The 25,110-nt window shown below is 33.0% G+C and overlaps 1 protein-coding gene across 1 annotated transcript in view; it reads right to left on the bottom strand.

The window, feature by feature from the left end:
- LOC145258149 (speckle-type POZ protein-like) overlaps positions 1-24,795 on the bottom strand; it is a 148,150-nt gene extending 123,355 nt beyond the window's left edge. The window contains exon 1 of the mRNA XM_080115938.1: positions 24,701-24,795. The gene's annotated coding sequence lies outside the window, so the exon portion shown is untranslated. The remainder of the gene's footprint in view (positions 1-24,700) is intronic.
- Positions 24,796-25,110: the final 315 nt, after the last annotated feature.

Raw genomic sequence — 25,110 nt, forward strand, 5'->3', positions numbered from 1 at the left:
AAAGGTTTGATATTGAAACAGGATGATACAAGCCATTTGTCACATTCGATGTTTTTTTTGTTTTTATTTTTCAGCTTTTTTAAAAGAAGTTTGAACGTTTTTCTGGGTTTTTTTTCCATCACATTTGCGTTTTCTTTTTTTTGTTTTTCTGATTTTTACATTTAACATCGTTCGTTTGCCTTACGTTAGTTTTTTTTTTTGTGTTTTTTTCGATTTTTTTTAAGTTTAACATTTTTTATATAAAATATTTAATAATTTAATCTTTAAAAATATTTACTTCGCTTATTTTTATGCTTTGACAGCAATAGCAACACCATAGCTACAATGAGTGGCTATTACAATTTTGAATCTATACTTAATTTCTAAGCTCAGTGTTGATTGGTTCAAGCATTTAACTTCCTTTCTGGCTTGTTCAATCAGGCCATCTCTTAGCAAGCTGAGTACACAACCAGAGTTAATAAAGAGCATCAGCAAGACTTGCTCTTTTCTTGGCTAAGACAAGGCTCTGTCAAGAACTCCATGTTGTTCGAACCAACCCTCGAACTTCTTTCTTGGCATGCAACAGACTCCCACCCACCCCAGGTCATCTAGCCCTGGAATTCGACAAGAAACTCCAACATGGCTATGACAGCCGCATAACTACCTACATATGGTCTGACTACTTACATTACAAAGATTCTTATAGATGAACTATTTTCCCTTCCTTACAAACAGTACATTCATCCTAATCTCCGTATATAAACTTTTCTAACGTGAAATTTACTTAACACTTGCATTTTCTAATATTTTGTCTTCATCCATATTCATGGACGTATTTTTTTTATGAACACAGTCCTCTTTCATCCCCCTTTTATTTACATATTAATAAAGAAGACTCAAAAAAGTTATTTTAAATATTAGGCCATAGTCATCTCTATAGTATGTTTTCTGATTGATCAATGTCAGAATCGAGCAAAGCTAACTGGATATAATGTAAAGAAGTCTTGGAGGGTGAAATTCTTTAACAGTGTTAATACATTTCACATTCACATTGATGGACAGTAGTTGTATAAATACCACAATGCTGGAAAAGACAGTTACTGAATATTGTAGGCAAATGAGAGACTGTATCTGTATGCCAGGAACTACAGCAATGACTGATGTAGCCTATACATGTGTCTTGAACAATGAGTCACTCAATATATACTGTATCAGCAATCACCCTAAGTGGGTTGAACCGGCTTCCTCCAGAGAAGGAAGTTCCATAGAAGTAAGAAATCCATAGGTGATCCTTAGTCGCATGTTTATCCCCGTTACAGGAAATGACATTATGTTTCTGCAAATGTTGCATGTTCTGCTACATACAGTGCCTAGTATTCTCAAATGGTCACCCCTCTGGAACTGACCAGGCTCAATGTTGCTTAACTTAAGTGATCTAATGAGAACCGGTGTGTCAACGTGATTATGCTGTATATACAATATATTCAATATGTGAATTATTCACATCCAGTCTCCATCCTTTGAATACGCACTAGCTAGCGAAGGCGGTATCACATTCATGGCATACAGACATTGCTAAATATATTCCTAAAGATTGTTATAGGTTTTAATAACAGAATAGGTTAGCTATATGATAATATCTCTATTACAATAACTAAGATATGATGTATTTATGATATAGCACACATGAAATTAAAAAAGCCAGAAGTGCATGCGCTTATTTCATTTTTTAGGGAAACTTAGGACTTCGGAGAACCCAAGTTAAGATGATCTAGACATGAAAATACAATTGCATATTGTGGTTTTAAAAGCATCTTTTTATTATTATTAAAATAGATCAAGTAAAAATGGCAGCTATATTAAATCTCATCATCATAGACTAACAGCAAACATCACATCTGCTCAACATCCATTCTGCTTTGATAGATCAAATAACGTCAGTAAATATGTTTCAGAATTTTTCTGTTATGAGTGCAAGCCAATCGCAGTTCAAGTGACAGACCCCGTAAGGTGAGGGCTAATTCAGCATCCTGTTTCACTGTCCGGAGCCAAATTTTGAGTTGACTACTGTAATGTTATTTTCCAACCTGGTAGTGATGCTGCTCAACTCAAAAATCTAGCTCAAGACAATACATGCCAATGAATCCACCACACAAAAAGTGATCTTGACCAAGATATTTGCATGAAGTAACTTGGATACCTTGATTTGCATCGTTAAAACTGGATGACAAACTGCATCGCTTTTCATTCATTTTTTAATTACCTATGATTCCAGTCGATTTATGTTGATGCTTGTATTTATATTCATTCAGAAGAACACAATGGATATGTTATTATTGCACTTTATGTCGATAAAGTGTTCTGTTTCAAAATGATGTTCGTTTAATTAGTAAAACAGAAAATACCTAGATTTTTGTATTATGGGTAAAAGGTGAAACATGAAACTGACTATTAGGCATGACGGACAGAAACACTGTCTTTGGGTCAATCAAGAAATGTATTTGAAGGATATTTTACATCGCTTTGAGATGGAAGACTACATGCACAATATCAGAGTTAGCAAACAATTGCAATCCATTCAGTAGACCTAATGATGCGAGCCAAAGTTTCTATCATTCGAATACTGTTAAAAAAATGATGAGGATGTTGTAGTTACCTTGTGTATAATGTGAAAGGAATTATGTTTGAAGGCTATGACAATGAAGTTTTGTAGAAGAACACTCGAGTACTATACAAGGAAGTAAAAGAATACCAACATGATTATTTCAATATTTACTGAATATTGTGGACAAATGAGAGACTGTATCTGTATGCCAGGAACTACAGCATTTATTTACCAACATGATGTATCGTACCAAAATGGTAGTGTGGCGTTAAGTTCCCAAAATTTGGTAGCACTTGATATATCTAAAGCAGTTGACAAAGTCTGAAATGAACATCTTATAAAAATTAAATGGTATGATATTACTGGATAAATATTTACCAAATTTATGAAGGGGAAGAAAAAGAAAAGTGTATACAACCATTCGGTAGAGCTTTTCATGTTTAAGCTGTAAGCTGGGAATAAATATTAGTTACACAGTTGGACAGGTTAGCTTACTTATTAAATTAATTTGTGAAATACCGGTTGGAATTAGTATTAGGTATTTTTAGAAATGATAACATTTTTCATCAATAATTACAGATTCAATCGAGAAATTTAACAAGCTGATGACTCAGATATTCTGAGTAGGATTTATGTCAAATCTTGGTGATGGGACTTGGAAAAGAGTTAAGTGTATATTGTGATGTTTGAAGAGCACTACTGATTACAGTCTATTCTTTGACGGGTTTTGTAATTAAGCTAAATCGACTGGCTTTGCTAATGCAAATCATGTTGGTGATTTGTATAAACCAACTTCTGAATTACTCAAAAGTTGGTTTATCCGAATCACCAACATGATCCAGTAGATATGTTTTTATTGTTGGAACCATGTTGCGCCAGTAAGCAGAACCCAATAGTAGCAAAGTCGGCTACTAAAGCTGAATGGCGCAGCTGATGAACGCATACAACTTATTTACTGAAAATACATTTCAACCAGAAATTGCTTTTAGTCTTGTCCAAGAACCCAGAGTTTCATGAATGCAGAAAGCATGTTACCATTCAGTTCTTTGTCACGAACGTAATCAGAATGAGAACATTTTGATTTTGCACAGTTCATCAGATCAGATGGTAGCAGACATTATGAAAACAGCATTGCCAGAAACAATTTTTGAGCACATGAAATTTAATGACAGGTAATGTTCCCAAAGAATCCTATACAATTCCAATTGAGGACGAAGTGGTGAAAAATATTTATTTATTTATATATATATATATATATATATATATATATATATATATATATATATATATATATATATATATGCAATGAGATAGTTTTATGCTTATACTAACAATTGTTGTGTTCAATTGTAAATAATTGAATTGATTTTTTTTTTTTTTTTTTGTCTTAAGAATGCATGTTATGCAAATGTAATGTTTGCTGTCAGTGTATGGTGATGAAAATTAACAGGTTATGGGTACAGACCAATGATTTTTAACTGATATTGTCATCATCAAATACACCCATCTAAGACAATTTCATCGAGGAGGTTAATTATGAAAATCAAAAACAAAGGTCCAAGGTTCAACTCCTGGGGTACATTAATGTCATGTTAAGATGTATTTCTATGAAGGAAAACTTGGATTGGGAGATGGGGGGGGGGCTAGAAAGGATTTCATTGTTAAATATTTCTCCAGTAATATCATACAAATTAATTTTCATAAGATGTTCATTCCAAAATCATGTCAAAAGATTTAGATATATTAAGCGCCATCACCCTAGCTTTACCTACCTCATCCTACTAACTAGGATATCCGCAGTAGAATGTGCATACCTAAATCAATATTGTTGGTCAGAAAGTTTAGTATTAACAAGGCAGCAAACTATAACTAGATTTATTAAAGATTCAACCATTTAACCCTACCAGACCTGAGCTACCGAACCTAATTTGCCTTCGTGCCTGGCCTCTTGGGCAAAATTGTGACATCCAGATCTGGAGCTACAAAATTGTGACTCCATCCTTCATCAACCACACTAGAATCTCCCCATCATCTGGTTAAGTGATGCACCCCCTACTTTGAACACTCAATCTCGATCCAGACCCACTTTCATCAGAATTATCATCACTTTCTACTTCATCAATATATTCATCATCACTAGCGTTCCTCGATTCAGAAACATACTCCTGATCAAATTTGCCTTTGCTGAATCAGAATTTTCACTTTATCCAACACTTGTTGCACCTCCTTGATCTGGCTCTTTAACATATCGAAGTGCTTGGGTCGTCACTAGATCGCTTCATCGCTACTCACCACTCCGTAAAAACAAAGGAACAAGGGAAGCCATTTGCAGAAGGTTAGGCTTTTATTTTTTTTACTTTTTTTTTTTTTTCAATCTTCACCCCAAACAAGACAAGTGCCACTTTGAAGTAGGGGGCTACTATCGGGGACAATTTTTGGGGCATTAAGAAGGGAGATGAGTAGAAAGATGTTTATTCACATTACACTTGAACTTCTGCATATCATTGCAGTTGGGAAAGCAGAATCCCGGAAGGGAGTTCCAAAGACCTGCAGTTCTGGGGAAGAAACTATTGGAGTAAAAGGCTTTCTTACACCTAGGGATCTCTACTGTAAAGGGATGGGACTTAGTTGCTTGTCAGGTTTGTAGGGGGTAGTCACGTTGAGTAGGTACAAGTGCTTGCAGTTCGTCAGAGCAGCTACCATTAAAGTATTTGTAGAACAGGCAGAGAGATGCAACATTTCGTCGATGGGACAGAGGCTGAAGCTTAGATGACAGTTCAGTACCTGTCAGACAAGCAGCAGATGCACCAGCCCAAATGTAACAGCAATACTCCATACATGGGCGAATGGTGGCCTTATAAAGGTACAGGATACTTTCAGGTGTAAGTAATTTTCTGGCACGGAAGAGAGAGCCCACCTTCTTTGCAGCAGCCTTGGCAATGCTCTCAATATATACATTCCAGTTTGTTCACTGTAAACGTTATGCTGAGGAATTTAAAGGAAGTACTTTCAGGCAGTGTATTCTTAGCCATTGCTATTGGTGGTAGAAAAGGTTTCTTGTAGTTATTGAAGGAAACAAGCTTAGTCTTGGCATCATTGAATGTGACTCTCCATTTTTGTCCCCATTCCACTAAAGATTGGAGGTCATCCTCTAGTGATTCTGCCATTTCCTTAGACATGTGTTCATTTGTTTTCCCCTCATGCCTGTTATAGAGGGTGGTGTCATTGGCAAATATACCCATCTCTGAAATAATTTTATCAGGGAGGTCATTTATGAATATCAGGAACAATAAAGGTCCAAGGATAGACCCCTGGAGTACTCCCGCATTTATATCATATTGTTTAGATGTACGACCGCCGAGGACAACTTGGATTTTTCTATTACTTAAGAAGGATTTAATTACATTATGTATTCTTCCAGTGATACCATATGATCTAATTTTCCTTAGAAGACTTATCACGCTATACCCTGTTAAAAGCCTTAGATATATCAAGGGTTACCGCTCTACCCTCCCCTATTTTGTCCAGTGAACGGTATATATGTTCAGAGACTACAGTTAAGATATCTGCTGTTGAACGGGCTTTCCTGAATCCATATTGTTTGTCGGTCAGGAGTTTAGCAGCTGTCAGGTGTTGGACTAGGGCTTGATTAACTAAGGACTCAAATATTTTGGCGAAAAGTGTGAGGAGGCTAATGGGGTGATAATTTAGTGGGTCAGTTCTTTCAACAGAGTTCTTGAAGACTGGTACCACAGAAACGGTTTTCCAGCAGTCGGGAAAACAAGATTCGCTAAGGCAGTTATTGTATAGTTTGAAGAGAACTGAAGCAATCTCAGCACAGCATTTTTTTATTAGCACAGCCGGGATGAGATCTGGTCCACATGCTTTTGAGGTGTCTAGGTTTTTTATGATACCATGCACCTGAGAAGGGGTGATTTTCAAATCGTCTAGTGTGGCGTCTGTCCACAAAGGAAAGTCAGGGAGTGAGTTATGTGCCGGGACGAGTGTGGAGTTTGAGGCAAACCGACTAGCAAGCAGATTTGCCGTGCAAGCAACCTCATGGTTGTTTGATAGTGGGGGAATTGTTGACTGCCCATTATTTACTACACTGTTGTAGATTTTCCAAAAATCACGGGTTCCTAATTTTTGTGCTTCAATGCGTTTCCTAGTGGTTTCAGTGTAATATGTCTTAGCTGTTGCTATTACTCTCTTACAATTATTTCTGGCTTCTATATACTTCTGTCTTGTGCTAAATCGAGGCTAAGCAGTGATTGGGTAGCTATTTTTAGCTCCCTGACAACACAAAAACATGTGGTTGGAAAAATATCAGTTTAGCAGTAACTCAGTATATAGCATTTTCGGAAATTGCATAAAAAGTTTATGTGAACAATCAAATGATATTACTGATAAGCAGAGTACATGCGACTTAGTTGCAAGTGTGCATTTTTGACAAATATCAAACATTGGATGTGCAGGGTGAAATCACCCTGCAGTTAGCATCAATTAAAATATCTGCATTTACAGTTCTCTCATGAAACTTTTGGTGGTTCCACAAGGAATGAAAGAGAAGTTTTCAATATCAAGCGACTGTCGCCATTTCTGTAAAGTGAGGAAATGGTTTATGCTATAATTCTGGCTAGCCGCATCAATTTAACTTTGATTGTCCACAGTTAAAAAAAAATAAAAAATATTTACATATTAGAAGAAATACTCATACGCAAATTAGAAATTGGTTTTTAAGAGGCACATACACATTGTGCAGATTTGAGCAAACTAAACCCTATTTCCTGGAGATAGAGTAGAAACCATCAATTAACACTTTCCATCACTCTTTAGAAGTACATACGAGATAACAACATCCTTGGATACACAATGTTTGAGGTTTTGCTGTCTATTGCTAAAATATAAAAAGAAGTTTCAATAAACGGAACGATATGAAAATTAAAATCACAAGGAGTTTAAAATGTGTTTAAACAAAAAATAAGCAGAACTATAATCAGCAAAGAATTAGTCTTCAAAACAGCATTTAGTGCCGTCGAAGAAACTTGATTGGTTATACAACTTGTGTGATATCTGTTAGTATTTTTGTTGCTTTTATTACAAAGAAACATTGTAAGAATTTTGAACATAAGTTCAATGATGACAATGTCCGGATAATAGATTCTGATGTATCTGACTGTGACTTTCACATTTTATGAAAGATTTGACTGACCTGACATAAATAAGTTTTTATGAAAATATACACTGAAGGCAGGGGGGAAGCTACATTGTTATTTTGAACTTGATGATGGTAATAAGATCACAAACAAGGTGCTGCGACAATGCTCAGCATCTTGTTTGTTTCTAAATTGGGTCAAAGGTTACTTTTATGCAGAAAGATATATTAATACGATGGACAGGCTGTGTTCTATAAAGGGAAAGTTTAACTTTGTCACAAGCAGCAACTTCATCGTCTTCGTTATTCTCGTATTTATTGCATATACATATCCTTCCTCTATATGGATCAGAAACGTCCCATGGAATAAAACATGAGGGTTTAATTTTACTATAGACATGTATGTGAGCACGCACTGGAAAATCTGGTAAATTAAAAAATTTAGCCACTTTTTTTATGAAAGTATAGTATTTTATCAATAATAAATCAATAGAAAAATTAAAAAGAAAACTGTTTAAAGAATAAACTAACACAGTAAGTGGGAGACCAATGATAATCCAGAAGGAAGAAAAGAATATAAAAATATTGTAGGATAAGTTAAAAAAAAAAAAAAAAAAAAAAAAAAAAAAGGGAAATAGTTTGAAAAGCTTTTTTTTTTAATTCAAATAAATATCTTTATTTTCGCACATTTTTTTTGAGAAAAAGATATTGCTTTCAAATATAATTAATGAGAATATTCTTAAACATTTTGGTGCTTACTTATTATTGTAAAGAAATCCAGAAATCAAAATATTGATTTTTAAGTAAAACCAATAGTATCTACTGAATTGCCATGTCGCAGTAATGAAAATATCCAAAACTTATGAAAAACAGTAAGGTAGAAATTAATTATTAAAGAAAATAGTTTTTGAAAAAATTCGAAATTTTAGCTATTCCTCTTGTGCTTACGTCACATGTCATGTGACAAAACAAACATAGCTGAAATCATTTTTTCGTTGAATCATGGAAGACTAAGATTGTGACATGACAATTAGGTAGATAACACTGCTTGTTGAAATTGACAAAAAAAATGTAAGTAGTTATGTTTTTTAATTAAAAATTAACTTTTTGGCTGTCGGATTTTGCTACAATAATGAAGAAGCACCCCTTTTATCGGCCGACCTATACAATGAAGACGCTGCATATATTTTTTTGGTACTCTTGCAGAATTTGACCCAAATCTTCGGAATTTTCTGTCAATTATGGTTTAGACTCACCTGGCAGTCAGCGGATTAAGCTGAGCAAAGTAACAGGCGCAGACAAATTCCAAAATTAAGAAACAGAAAAAAAAAAAAAAAAAAAAAAAAAATAGACATACAAAAAATAAAAAATAACAAAAACCTATTATAAATTTACTGAATATTTTTTTTTTCTCAAGTTGCATTTTGATTGGTTTATTTACTTTCATTATTTGTTTTGCAATTTTTTTATCAACAAAAATTGTTTTTGTTTTTCAAAAAAAAGATGTTTTTTTTTTAAATTGTTAGGTGAAAGTACATTGTTTTTTCAAGAAAACTTAAATTTTTGATTTTGTTTTTTTAAAGAATATTAGTAGTAAACGTTTTTATTTTGTTTTGATTTATGTTTTGTAAACAGAAGTTTCTTTTTGTTTATGAAAACTATAAATTGTTAGGTGAAAGTACAGAAAAGTTTTCAAAAAATTTGCAAATATTTTTTGTCAACAAATGCTAAAACAAAAAGAAAACATACCCATCACCCAAAAAATAATTAAATTAACTGATTGCTGGTCGAGCCTGAGCCATAATTGACAGAAAATCTCAAGGATCTGGGTCAAATTCTGTAAGAGTACCATTTTTTAAATTATTTTTTATCAATTTTTTGAGTATATTAAAACAAAATGCAAAAAATTCAATAGAGATTTTTAAGGGGTGCTCAGTTTCTAATACAATGTTCTAGTAAATCGATCCCCCTTACTGGAAACACAAAACCAAATTATTGCTCGTATGGTTGGGAGAGGTTCTTTTCATTTTTTTTTTTTGTCAATATTTTTAGCAGATTATTATTGATAAGACACTCATCTACCAGATTCTGTAAAAAGAATTTTTAAATGCTAAAAATTCAATGTTTAAAGATTTTTAGGGGTCATTCAGTTTCTAATACAACAGAAGTAGAAGTAGAAATTCGATGAAACTTATAACTTAGTATCTTAATGTAATTTTTTTGTAAGTAAAAATAATATTTATGCTTGAATATGAATCCCAAAACTCATTTCACTTTAAATAATTTAAGTGACTGAAATAGGAATTAACCACAATTAGTAAATTTGTCCTCAAACAATGACAATTAAACAGACTCTTAAATAAATCGATTTTGTGTATCCGTCGAATGGTTCCAATAAAAAGGATGGATTTAGCAGAAGATTTTATTTGAAACTAAGCACCTCCTAAAAGTCATTAAATATTAATTTGTTTTTTGTTTTGTTTTTTTGCATTTTCTTTTGGTAGATTAAAAAAATTGAAAGAAGACGAAAAAAATATGAGTGTGTACATTGTACAGGTATAATCCGTGTCACATGACCAGTGAATCAACAGCGGTGATAATTCTCCATATAAAAAGATGGCAACATCGTTACACATAAAACCACCTAATTTATTAAATAAAAATTGAGTAGAATGTTATAATTAAAGAGATATAAAAACATGTATGGGTAACGATGAAAATGCTATATGAAAATTTCAAAGCAATTGGTCCAGTAGTTTTTTGGGTTTTTTTTAGATTATTGGTATGTAATAAACATACATTCCCATTTTTATTTATATATGTAGGTAGAATGGTAGACACATTAACCCGGTCAAGCAGGATTATATAAATACAAGGCCATTCTACTAAAGTCATGTGACTTGGTGACGTCACAAAATAAAGTACAATAGCCACAGGCGATGGACAACTACTACACAGATTATTTTAAAACAAGTGCATTTTAAAATTTATAATTAAATACATTTTAAAAAAATAAAACTTTGCAACAGTATTTTCCCGACAGAAATTACTCCCTTTTAATTGCACGTGTCCAAATGTAAAATCATCTTTAAAAAAAAGTAGTCACTTTTGGACAAGTTTTATAAATTCCAATGCAATTTCTTGGAGAATTGAAACAAAAAATTATTATCCTTGTAATAGTTGTCTGTCGCCTAACAGCGGCCAATGTACATTTTTTCTCTATGTCAGCATGTTATACGACTTTAGTGAAATGGCCTTCGATTTACGTAGGTCATGCTTGACTAGATTAATATGCGTGTTTGCCATACATAATTTTTTTTTTTTTTTTTACACATAGGAGCCACTAATCAAGGCCCAGAGGCCACTCGAGGATGGGGGGGGGAGTTAAAGAGTGAACAGCAGTCAATGGGACAATATCATAGTAATCCTTAGTAGTGTAAATTTGGTAAAATTGGATTACTTAAGGGAAACGGGTCATCAAGAACTTGTTTACATTGGACTTGAAGACGGCCACATTGTAGTCAGCTGGAAAACAGACAAACGGAAGACAGTTCCACAGATGTGCAGTTCTAAGAAAGAAGCTTTGTTCATGGAATCTACATTTAGGTTTAGGCACAGATAAAGAGTGAGGGGAAATTATTGATAGTGTTTTCAGCTAGACAAGTAATCTAATATATAAAAATGACTGCCTGTCTGTCTGTTTCCATATTTTCAAACTATCCCTCCTGAAACTAAAAGTCGCAGAGCAGCGCTACACATCTCAAATGATTGTATTTTTAATGAACCGTTCTTTTATGTGTCTTTAGCTAGTTAAAACAGTTTTTAAGGGGTCAAAATTTTAAAAAATATCGTTGTACATTTTGTGCATTCACCTTAGTTTATTTTTATTCAGTTCATGTGCGTGTTTGCATTGGTACAGTAGTAATGTCACCAGCTTTGAATGCTATAGTTTGGCTTTTGGTTTCGATTCCAGCTGATAGCAGCTAAATAATTTTTCTTTTTTTTTTTTTACTTTTGAAATCACGACTATAATAATATATACGAAATTTGGACAAATGAAAATATCATATTTAAGCATATTTTATGACCGCCCCCCCACCACCACCACACCTGCTAGTATATTATATATAAAATATATATAATTTCCCCAAAACCACTAGCCTTGATGGAGGGGAGACTAAAACTTGCTATGGTTTCAAATGATCTCAAATAACAAAAAAAGGGAGACTTGATTCCAAATATTTCTCATATGTTATATTTCCTCTCTTTTGAAAATAAAATATGATTATGAATATCTCTAGTATCAAATAATCCTTATGCACTGGGAAATTTACTTTATGTATGAAAATTAAATGAGAAATATTTGGAATCCAGTCTCCCCTTGCTGTTATTTCAGATCATTTGAAACTATAGCAGCAAGTTTTAGTCTCTCTTTCATCAAGGTCAGAGGTTTTGGGGAAATATCAGATATTTTATAATTCATATGTAAAACTAGAAAACAAATGACTATAACAAACATTTTATAGCTGTAAAAAAGTGCCCAAAATAGGCTCTGGATTATGGATGATCCCTTAATATGCGACTTTAAAGGAAAATGTCACCTAGCCCACTACATAACTCGGGTCATTACCTTTCCAATGAGCCTTCATTTGTTAAATTCTGATCAATAGTCGCTAAAATTTCGAACTTATAAAATTGACAAAAAACATTATATATATATATATATATATATATATATATATATATATATATATATATATACACTAGCTAAAGTACCCGTCGTTGACTGGGTTCAAAAACAGCCTACAAAAAATGGACTCTGATTTATGAAAGTATGATAGGTTATAAAAAGGAAGGGTTGTAAATTTGGGGGTATCAAAACCAAAGCAAAATATGATGAAAGTAAAAATAAAATAGATAAACCCCATAATTTATTATACCATACCAGTTCACACTGAAACACTTATCACAATATTCTGTGGATCTATATTAAAAAAAACTTTGTGAACGAACACCCCATAATTTTATTATACCATATTTCTTCAAACTGAAACATAATTATCAAAGTATACTTACGCAGATAGATATGAAAAGTCTTTATTAAAGTTTGTGCCTATTTCCATTCTATGGAGGCTAGGCGCGAACGCAGACCCCACAATTTTATAATACCATCCCTATTTAAGTTAAAACATACTTATCAAAGTATTCTTATGTACATCTCTATCAAAAACACCTGTAAACGTTTTTTTTTTTATTTTTTATTTCCATATTTTGTGGACCAGGCGCGAACGCAGACCCCACAATTTTAATGAACCACCGTTCTGCCAGATCAAACATACCCATTCCTGTGTCTCGATACATCTTCTATCATTATATGTAATCAGTTTTTTTAAAATAGTCAACCATATAGGAGCCTATTCGTGACCACACACACACACACACACACACATTCAGCTTTATATATATATATATATATATATATATATATATATATATATATATATTACGGATAGCCAAATTAAATATTGAAATGCTCATATCTTTGGAAATTACATGAAAATTTGCAGGCTTTTTGAAAATTATAATAGTATTCTATGATTAAAATTTTATGACAATTGGTAAGAAAAGAACCTATATTTTCAAACCGATAAAATATGCCCAAATTTGCCTACATTTGTATACAGTGTCCTGCCAGGCCAGCTTCAGTTTTACTGTTTTGGGAAGAATTTTGCTTAGGGTTTTTGTTTTTGTTTGGTTATCTCCCCTGTCGCTTTGCCAGACCACTAATATAAATAAACGCACATACATATACATACAGAGATATCTATGCGACTATCTTTGTTAATGTGTTTATGAATAAACATTTGTGAGTATGTATAAGGATAGATTTTTATGCGTGTGTATATATGTTAATACGTGTATGGATACATTTTTTATACATATGTGTACGCCTGTGTGTGTATCTGGTTGCTCGAATACATACATATGCACACCGGCCACACCGACACATAAGAATCTGTGCGTGTGTGTGTCCATTGATATAGTATAATTCAATACGGTTTTTATTTATTTTTTTTTTTAACTGTAATGTCTGTAATGGTATAGACATAAACGAAAAGAAGGTCGGAGAGTAATACTACCAGTTAAACATTATTTGACTTAAAAAGGATAAACAAAGTCAATTACTAAAGAGTACAGCGATTGTAAATTTGTTTTTATAAAATAAAAAAAGAAATAATAGAGAGAACTTTGACGATTTGTTGATCATCTGAATTTTAATAGAAAAATTAAGAAGAAAAGAAAATTGTCCGGATCATAAAATAGTAAAGCAGTTGAATTCGGCCATAGTCTATAAAACCGCCGCAAAACCGGATGTAGCATAATGTAATGCAACGCGAATGCGCAAACGGAAGTGCTTTTTTGTTGTTTTGGTTTCGTCTTTTTCTTTTAGGTATATTATATGTAATCTAGTTCTCTCTCGTTGCAAGAACTGTGAGACTAGTTCCTGCAAATCTGACCAAAAAAAAAAAAAATGTCTGGATAGCCCCGTCGGCATTTCTTGGTAAGAACACCTCAGGCGATTAGTAATAAATTTACCCCTTCTCAAAGAGAGTTATGTTGATTTGGGGGAGGAGGCGAGGATAAAAATCCATATCTATATAATATTTTTAAATAAATATTGATTCGTGCTCTATGCTTACGCAATCATCAGTGTATGAAGTAATTACTGCTAATGATCAGGAGATTCGCACACAGTCATCCTCGACTTCGTAGGCTAGCATTCCACTTCAAGACCATCGGCAATTAGCACAAGAATCGAGGGAAACTAAGTGCGTATAAATGCCAACAAACACAGACTTCATTAACCCAACCACAACCACTAACCCTAAGTCCGAGACGGCGAAACCGGATGTGGAATTTGTACAATTTATAATCGTTCATAATACAAACGAATGATAGCAATCGCACGTTTTACATCCGGTTTCGCTTTACATATGACAAACAGAAGTCGCACCTTGGCGTAATCCGGAAAATTGAAGGAAACCAAAAAATCGCAACTCCTCCAAGTAAATTTACATAAAACGTCTCGCTTACGAATGAAACGAAATGCATTATTAGGCCTGTAGTGTGTATTTATTTGCTTCCCCACTGAGCAAAATAGGCACAAGGCCGTTTTTTAATGTGGAGAGAGGTAGGAGGGGAAAAAAGGGGACCCGCTCCCAATCGGTGGGAAATGGGAGCTGGATAGTGACAACTGGTATGAAGGGTTGTCCCTACATTGACCAAGGTCTGATATGTGGGGTTACCCCCGTATATGGTCTTTGCTAGCAGCATCTGTCGGAACAGATGGTGTTTATTTGCTCCCCCACTGAGCAAATTAGGCACAAGGCCGTTTTTAATGTGAGGTAAAAACCAGCTCCCCTAAAAGTAGGCAAAAAGGGGGCACTCTGGTTACCAAAAATAATAATTGTCCCAGTATAGAGGGTTTCCCCTCCATTGACTGGTACAAATTATCTTAAGTGCAGCATCTGTCGGAACAGATACTACACTTTGATCTTGTCGCCCAGGCCACGGAGGGCCGCGGGCGAGTCTGTAGTGAAATTAAAGTGTTTTCATATCACTGTGTTGTTGGCTTGATTCATAGTTTTTACTGACCCCTTCCTCCAGTTTAGACCCCCCCCCCCCATGTAATCGGAAGAGATTGAAATGTTATAAATTTCATTAAAATTGGATATACATATTTAGATTTTCCAGGGTGTTCTCTTCTAGTGAGTTACTTAGAGGTATAAGCATGTTCGGCATATAGAGGATAACAGAGACTCGGAACCACTTCCCTGAAGAATTTCACCCCCCCCCCCCCGGTTAGAAAGGCACCAAGAGATTCGGGACCACTTTGCTTCCCTCAGAAAACTATACATATGATTTAAATTTCATTAAAATTGGATATATTTGAAGTTTTAAGGAGGTTATACCCTTTTATGGGTGCACTTAAGAAATTCGAGAACACCTTTCTCATCTTCCGCGAATACATTTTACATAAGAATACACTTTTAGATTTCATGTAGATTCTCTAACCTATAGGAAAACACACACACGAATGGAGTTTTTATATGGATAGATTATGACGTCGATCGACTACACGTTTCATTGAACAGTTATTTTTATTCTTTGAATATGAATTTAGCCTCTTAATCTCAATGACCTAAATACAGATAAATACACTTTTACCATAATTTTCAGTCACATGATGAATGAGGCCGTGATGATTTGAACACTATTGTCAAACTACGTGTTACGTAAATCCATTTAGCAACAAAATCAAAATTAAACAGGAATTTGAACAAACAGTGGTAAATTGACCAGTTTATGGAAAACATTAAATTATCGTTTACTTATAGAAAATGGCGTACATGTAAAAGTTATAGTTTTACAAATAAAAAAAATGTCAATTATCACCCTTTTCAACTCTTCCTCGCTCACAATTTCCTATGTTAATCAAATTTAAAATATATTTTAATATCTGAATCGTTGAAATATAGTATTGCTGTCCAGCATTGCTCGGTTAAAGAGCTTGGGGAGGGCAGGAGAATAATCTATATATAAATCTCACTCGTCTGTTTGAATGTATGTATGTTTGTATGTCTTGCAAAACTTTCGATAGAGGCGACGGATTTTCATGAGATCAATATTATTTGTAAGCTCAACCCTTCGGATGACAAATATAAAAAAATTGGCTAAAAACATTAATTCCTTCACCACACCATCAACTGTGCACTTTTCTACAGGGAGGGATCACTTTTTTCACCGATATTTTCGAAAGTCATCTATTTTCGATTGACTAGCCTTAATTTAAACCTACGTCACGTTTAGTTTTGGCGTCACTTTTGGGGGGGGGGGGTTTCACTTTCTTTTCCTCCCTCGCGGTACGGGTTTGAGCCTGCCTGCCTACTACCACTTTTTTTTTTTTTGTGCTCAACACACACCTACAAACACCCGGGCAATACCGCGCACCCAGGCTAGTTCTAAATATAGTAACATTGGATTTTTGTAAATATAGGCTTTCATTATTTTTCATTTCAAACATTCGATTAATAGTAAAAATAAAAGAATATGTACTTATCAAAGTTGTGAAACATGCTTATGCGATATTGTCTGATCGTTTTATAGATTTTCATTTATAAAATATTTCTATTTTAGATTTAATCTTGTTAAAAGTGTAAATGCCTGTAATATGTTATTTGTTTGGGATACTTTTGAATGGGTTCAATTATTTATACAAAATTGCATTTTTACCTAACTGCGAGTTGGGAATAATTTTCCCTACTACTAATTTGCTACCTCAAAATGGGGAGCAGCATATATATTGTTTATAAGTGGTAAACGATGAAACACATGTCAGTGGATAATTATATATATATATATATATATATATATATTTTAATTCCATTTTCACCCGTATCAAGGCACAGTGCAACTTTGATGTAGGGGGCTACTATCAAGGACATGTTGCAGGGATACTATGTAGGGAATTGAGTAGCAAGATGTCTGTTCACATTAGATTTGAACTTCTGCATGTCAGTACAGTTGGGAAAACAGGAACCCAGAACTGAGTTCCAGAGTATAGCAGTTCTGGGGAAGAAACTATTAGAGTAGAAGGCCTTCTTACATCTAGGGATCTCTACTGTGTAGGGGTGGGATTTTGCTGATTGTTAGGGGGATTTACGTCGAGAGGATACAAGGGTTTGTAGTTCGTCAGAGCATCCACTATTAAAATACTTGTAAAACAGGCAGAGGGATGTAACATTTCGTTGATGGGACAGAGGTTGAAGCTTGTATGACAGTTCAGAACCTATCAGGTTGGCAACTCTCTTTTGAATCTTGTCCAGGAGCGAGAGACTAGTAGCAGATGCACCAGCCCAAACGTGGCAACAATACTCCATACATTGGCAAATGGTGGCCTTGTAGAGGTACAGGATACTTTCAGGTGTAAATAACTTTCTAGCATGGTAGAGAGAGCCCACCTTCCTCGCAGCGGCTCTGGCAATGCTCTCAATGTATCTGTTTTAACTCATGTTCCCTGTGAACGTTAAGCCGAGGAGGTTGAAAGAAGTACTTTCAGGTAATTTATCTTTACCCATGGCTATTGGCAGTTGAGAAGGTTTCTTGTAATTATTGAAGGAAACAAGCTTAATCTTGGCAGCATTGAATGTGACCATCCATTTTTGTCCCCATTCCACTACAGATTGGAGGTATTCCTCTAGTATTTCTGCTATTTCTTTAGAAGTGTTCATTTGTTTTCCCCTCGTGTCTGTTATAGAGTGTGGTGTCATCAGCAAATATACCAATCTCAGAGAAAGTTTTACCAGGGAGGTCATTTATTATTATTAGGAATAGTAAAGGTCCAAGGATAGACCCCTGAGATACACCTGCATTTATATCATATTGTTTAGATGTACGACAGTCAAGGACAATCTGGATTCTTCTCTTATTTAAGAAGGATTTAATTGTTACGTATTCATCCAGATCTACCATACAATCCGATTTTCCTGAGAAGACCATCGTGCCAAACCCTGTCAAAAGCCTTAGAAAAGGCCTCAGATATATCTAGGGTTACCGCTCTAACCTACCCACCCCCGCTTTGTCCAGTATATGGTATATATGTTCAGAGATTACAGTTAGAATATCTGCTGTAGAACGGGTTTGCTTAAATCCATATTGTTGGTCGGTGAAAAGTTTAGCAGCTATAAGGTGATGGACTAGAGCTTGGTTAATTATGGACTCATATTTTGGCGAAAAGCGGGAGAAAGCTAATGGGGCGATAATTTAATGGGTCAGTTCTTTTGCCAGAATTCTTGTAAACTGGTACCATAGGAGCAGTTTCCCAGCAGTCAGGAAAGCAAGATTCGTTAAGGTATTTGTAAAGTTTGGAGAGGACCAGAGCAACCTCAGTGGAGCATTTTTTTAATACCACAGCCGGGATGAGATCGGGTCCACATACTTTTGAGGTGTGTAGGTTTTCTATGATATCATGTACCTGAGAAAAGGTAATTTCCAGATCATCCAGTGTGGTGTCCGTCCGCAAACGAAAGTCAAGGATGGAATGGTTTGCTGGGTCCAATGTGAAGTTTGAGGTAAACCGACTGGCAAGCATGTTAGCCTTCTCGGTTGCTATGGAAACAACCTGATGATTGTTGGATTGTGGGGGAATTGTTGATTGTCCATTATTTACTAAACTGTTGTAGATTTTCCAGAAATCACGGGTTCCTAATTTCTGTGCTTCGATGCGTTTTCTGTATATTCTCTCTTAGCTGTCGCTATTTCTTTCTTACAATTACTTCTAGCTTCTATATACTTTTGTCTGTTTGCATTGGACTTCTGTCGGTTAAATCTGTGGTATGCATGCTGCCTTTGAGCAATGGTAGCTGTACAAGTAGAGTCAACCATTGAGGAGAGTGGGGTTTGCTATAGAATTTTCGCGTGGAAACTAATATATATTAGGCTTTACTACACTGACATGACCAGATTTTGATCTGTAGTTATTAATAACTAAGATTTTGTCAGGTATTACTCGTTCTGTCTTATACTTTGGGAGGATGATCATTTTACATTAAATTTAAATAATTTTATATATTATTTAATTGGAATTCATTATTGAGATGAGTATTGTTTTTAATTAATTTTATTGTGGACCATTATCCTCATCTTAATTTTTTTTTTCTTAGTTGTTTCATGACATTTCGACCAACTATTTCTCTGGCCTTCGTCAGGTGGTAACCGCGACGGATAAGAACTCTGAATCTCCTGACTGCATTCACTGCTATTACTGCCTTCCGTAGTTGTTGTTGTCTCACCACGTTTTGGCCAAGTAAGCCTCTAGCCGGGTTTGGTTAGTATTGAAACCGCTACCTTCAGACAATTCTCACCTGAAACCGTAGAGATTCAACAGCTTTATCAACTACGCCACGGACCTCGAAGGTTGAATTTTTTGGTCTTATAAATTCATATTTATTTATTACCTTTCGTGGTCGGTTCCGTACCGAATGGTATATCATTTCCTATCCGTCGTGGTTACCACCTGACGAAAGCCAGAGGACTAGTTGGCCGAAGCGTAGTGAAACAACTAAGAAAAAGATGAGCATAATGGTCTGCAATAAACAAAATTAATTTTGTTTTAATTTTCTCGGTATTTCTAGGATGTTAACCTGTAATCCCATGAAAAATAAAATCTCATTTTATATTGAAGAGAGGAAGGAGGTCAAAAGTAAACGTTTATTTACATTAAAGTTTTAAATAAACTTTGACTTGATAACAGTCGGAAGGGAGTGGGTCAAAAAGGGAAGATATTTTGGGTTTGTATTACTGTACACACAGATTCGAAAAAAATGTTATCAAAGGCAAGATAAGTTACTTTTCTACCTAACTGGATAATTTTCCAGTGACTTTATTTAATGTAACATGTTTATTCAGCTTGAAAAACATACAGTGTTTACCAATGTATTGGAAAATATAAAATGGCGCCCGAGTCTCTCTTTGAGACGGTAAGTTTGGGAAAAGGAGTTAAAAATAAAAATATGCAAAATACTGTTAAAAACCCACCGAATATATATCATCCTATGTTACGGTAACATATATTGAGCCAGTTTCTAACAGTATTTTGTCTAGTTTTTTTTTTTTATTGATAACTCCTTTTCCCAAACTTACCGTCTCAGAGAGAGACTCGGGCGCCATTGTAAATTTTCCAATACATCGGTAAACACTATGTTTTTCGAGCTGAATAAACATGTTACATTAAATAAAAACACTAAAAAATTATCCAGTTAGGTAGAAAAGTAACTTATCTTGTCTTAGATAACATTTATTTGTTATATATTTGTTTTTAACAACTTCTTCGAATCTAAGTGTACAGTAATACAAACCCGATATTTTACAGAAGAAAAGTCATTTTTTTGTTTGTTTTGTTTTATGAGTAAATTGCAGTAAACAGAACAAAATAAATGTATTTATGCAATTTATGGACCGTGCTAAAATAATATTATTTAGAAAGCTATTTTTAACATGAGAATGGGTGGGCTTTTTAATTATTCTGTACTTTCACCTAACAATTTAATGAACGAAAGATACAGTAAAAATTTAATTTAGCTTGAAAATTGTATCTAAAAAATTGTACGATCAGTAAATTGCACGAGCACCAAAACAAATTAAAACTTGATATGCAAAATAAAATATTAAAAGAAAAATTATACTTATGCAGAGAAGGTACCGTGCTGAAATAACGTTATTATTTAGAAACTCATTCTTAACATGGGAAGAATTAGAGTTAAGGGGTTTTGTGACTATTCTGCACTTTTACCTAACAATTTAATAAACAAACGATACAGTAAAACTTCAATAATATATAAAATTAAAATAAAATAAAAAAATAGTACAGTCTCTGCATAAAATAATGAAAGAAAAAAAATAAAAATAAATAAATAGCTATACCGGAACAGATAAAAGCGCATTTTGGTCATGTGATCAACTTGTAATCAACACCGAATACAAAAAGTACGGGAAATGCCTTTTTTCCCCCTTTTTCAATAATGGGGTTTTCCGCACTTACAAAGATTTTCTATTCCATTACTAGATCATTTATTTTTAATGGTTAATACTTTTGAAATTATGAAAAAAAATAAAAAAATAAAATTCCATCATTTACGATGTAAACGAAAAGGAATTGTTTTAAAGATAATTTTTTTTTTAAATAATGAAATTAAAATGTGTGTGTGTGCAGAAACAACACACATACGTTAACCGACTAACAAACAACTTCTCCACATTAAAACGAAAAAAATTAATTTATGAAAAACAAAGGTTTCTACATCATAGGGGCTTATATACAAGTATAAATACTTATAAGTAAATATATAGGTATAAAAATATGGCAACTAACGGAAGTCGTGACTACTCGTTCAGTCATTCAATTATTAATTTAAAGAGAAATTGCTATAAAACGATCATTTTGCTCAGGTGATATTTTAATCTATGAAAAATAAATCATAGGATGTGAATAGCTTCACAAAATTTCAATCTTAATACATGAGAATTTCCTACGACAGTTTAAATGCTTCCAATTTATTTAAATTTGGAAGCAAATAGTCATTTCTTTTATATTCACAAAAAGACTAAAATGGCCGATTTGTTTACGAAAATATAGGAATGCATTCTGGTGGATTTAATTCTGTAATCAATTTTCTAAAACTTATTTTTTTAATTCGTTTTACTGACGCTTTTGGTTTTGATTTCAATAAATATTCGATTGGTGGTAAATAAATAAAAAAGTGTAATTATCGAAGTTACATTGACACAAGTTTACCATTATATATATATATATATATATATATATATATATATATATATATTACAAGAGTAGAAATGGGTAGTTGCCTCAAGTAGATAAGAATATAAACGTAGATATTTACATACAGCAAAAGATACAGATTCTTAATTTCATCATCACACAATGAATGCGGATGTGTTGCTGTTTTTTGTTTGTTTTTTTAAGTCGGTGCGATATATTTCGCAATGTTCATTATTTACATCAAATTACGGCAACAAAAATCGTTTTTCATATAAATTAATTTTTCGGCGGACCTGAACGAGAATCACCAATACTACCCCAAGAACGGCTTTCGGAATAAACACTCCCAAACCTCCTCATGTTAAGAACGGCTTTCGTTTTTTCTCCTTCTTCCATTTTTCTAATGGATTATTATTGATTGAGCACTAATATATATTCTCGTTTGGGTCCGCCTATTTTTCTTAAAAAAAAAAAAAATGAATAAATTTCATAAATTTCTGTACTTTATGGAGAAAAAAATACGAAACAACGGCGAGAAGTTTATGAAAGGTAAAAGTACATTAAGTGACCATTAAAGAAAATCTTAAAAACAAAATTTAATTTATGGGTTAGGTGATTTTTTTTCTCCAACTTCTATAGAATTCAGACATAAACCGAACCTTTTTTAAAAAATTTTTTTTAATCTTAACGCTAAGTTTAAGGCTTAGTCCGGTTCAAATTCTGTAGAAGCACTATAAAGTTTACTTTTGTAACAATCTGTATATACAAATGATTGATCTTATGTCTCTTCGGAAATAACATTTTTATACATATACGATTTAACTCAAAGTTAGTAAAAAATTAAAAAAAAAAAATCGGTGCTAATGCAAATGCACTTACTGATCCGCGCTATTTTTTTTTAATCGTATTTTCAAGTTTAATTAAAGTTTTATGATATGTTTTTATTTAATTGTAAGTTTAAAGTACAGAATAGGTACAAAACACCCTCCACTCCCCATGTTAAGAATGGCTTTTTAAATAATAACGTTATTATTTCAGCACGGATCAATAAGTGCATGAGTACCAAAAAATCTTACAAAATATAATAAAGATCAAATTCATTTAAATATTTCACCCTATAGACACAAAAAATAATCTTGTAAATTAATGTTTTTAAACCATTATTGCTGAATTCAAAAAGTTAAAATATTTTATATCAAAACTAATATATATATATATATATATATATATATATATATATATATATATATATATATATATGCACGTGTATGTATTTGTATTTTAAATTTACCAGACAGAGGGGTTTTTAAGAACGAACTGGATTGATTTATAAATAATGAAGGTGCTTCTATAAAATTTGGACAGATTTTGCCGAACTTGAAACGAAAACAAAACAGTTCGGTTCACATTTTGTAGAAATACTAAAAGAATCTGTAGTATCTTAAGTAAATTTATCTTTATAACTTATATTTCGTGATTTTTTTTTTTTTTTTTTGAGTCAAAATAAAATTGGTGAAAAACAAGAAGGATAGCGACTTGATTAAAACAAAAAATAAATTAAAAGAAAATGGACCCTAAATATGAATGTACATTTGTTTATATTATTTTTTAATTCATTCCGCGTATTCTTAAAATGAATTAAATTAGATCTATTACTCTGATCATAATCGAATTTGTTTAAAAAATATACTATTTTACTTTTATTTAAATACCAGAAAAAAAAATACGAATTTTCAAAAATTAAAATTTTTTTTTTTTTTTTTTTTTTTTTTTTTTTACAATTTAGGGATTATCTGATTAAATATTTAATAGAAATTGATTAGTATAATCATTTTTGTAATACAAGATATGCCTAAAATAAATAACCATTATAAATAATGGATTGAATTTAACAGAATATATATTTTATTATATACGTAATAAATAAAATAAAACGGTTTAAGTGTAAATTAATAGCTAATTAACACAAAAATACAGGTGCCTTTTTTTTGTTTGGGTGGGGGTAGTTTTTCTTTAAAAAAAAAACAAAAAAGAAAAATTAATCATATTTTTGTACGTTTGCTAACTAGATCTTCAAAATAAACATTTTAATTATTAATTAAATTTGCTTTCATTAAACAAAAACATACTAGTTTAGTACTCTTACCTCGTAGGGGCTATGTAAATAAATAATATTAAAAAAAAACGAAATTACTTCTAATAATATTCAAAATAAAACATGTACTGTATTTTATATGTAGATATTTAAATACTTATGTAAATATAGATGTTAGATTGGTCTGTCTTTAAGGGTCCTTTTTCTGACCGTTTCTATCTTCCTTCCTTTTCCTCTCGCTCTTTTTTTTTTTTTTTTTTTTTTAGATATAATAATAGTTCACTTCAGACATTCACTCCATGACAGACTTAAAATACTACTACTACTACTACTACTACTATATTAAGTGAATACACATTAGGGCAAAAAAGTACAAACAAACAAAAATATAACGACCCAAACTCGGTTCTTTTCCGGTAATCCAACGGTTATGTAAAATCCAAGTGTTAGGACAATAAAAATGAGCGTCTGGAAGGTAAAATAAGATTTCCATTTGGAGACAAAAGATAAAAAAAAAATATCCCTAACCTGCTCAACACAGTGGCGTCCATGAACTTAACCTGATTCTATACGCATGCGCACCTTGAGTGTCGCTCGGTACTCGCTGAGCATGGCGCGCAACTGCGTCCAGGAAGAGCGAGAGTTAGCGACAGGGGAAATAAAACGGACGGCTATTTTAATAAAGGTATAATAAATAAATAAGAACCTTTTCGGTGCTAGTATAGAATTCAACCTAATTAAAAAAAATTTTTAAATAAGCTACGGAAAGTATTCATAATGTACGCACCCGTCACGAAACGCAAATGTCATATTCCAAAATATCACGTAGTTTTATTTTTTCATAAAGAAAATAATTTTTCAACAATTTAAAGCGATTAATGTAAGATCGTAAGCATTATAAAGCTGATTTCGCAAGTTTTAATTATTATGGACTTATC

The sequence above is a fragment of the Euprymna scolopes genome, chromosome 33 (assembly GCF_053919585.1).
Source record: "Euprymna scolopes isolate OS-2025 chromosome 33, ASM5391958v1, whole genome shotgun sequence".
Lineage (NCBI taxonomy): Eukaryota > Metazoa > Mollusca > Cephalopoda > Sepiida > Sepiolidae > Euprymna > Euprymna scolopes.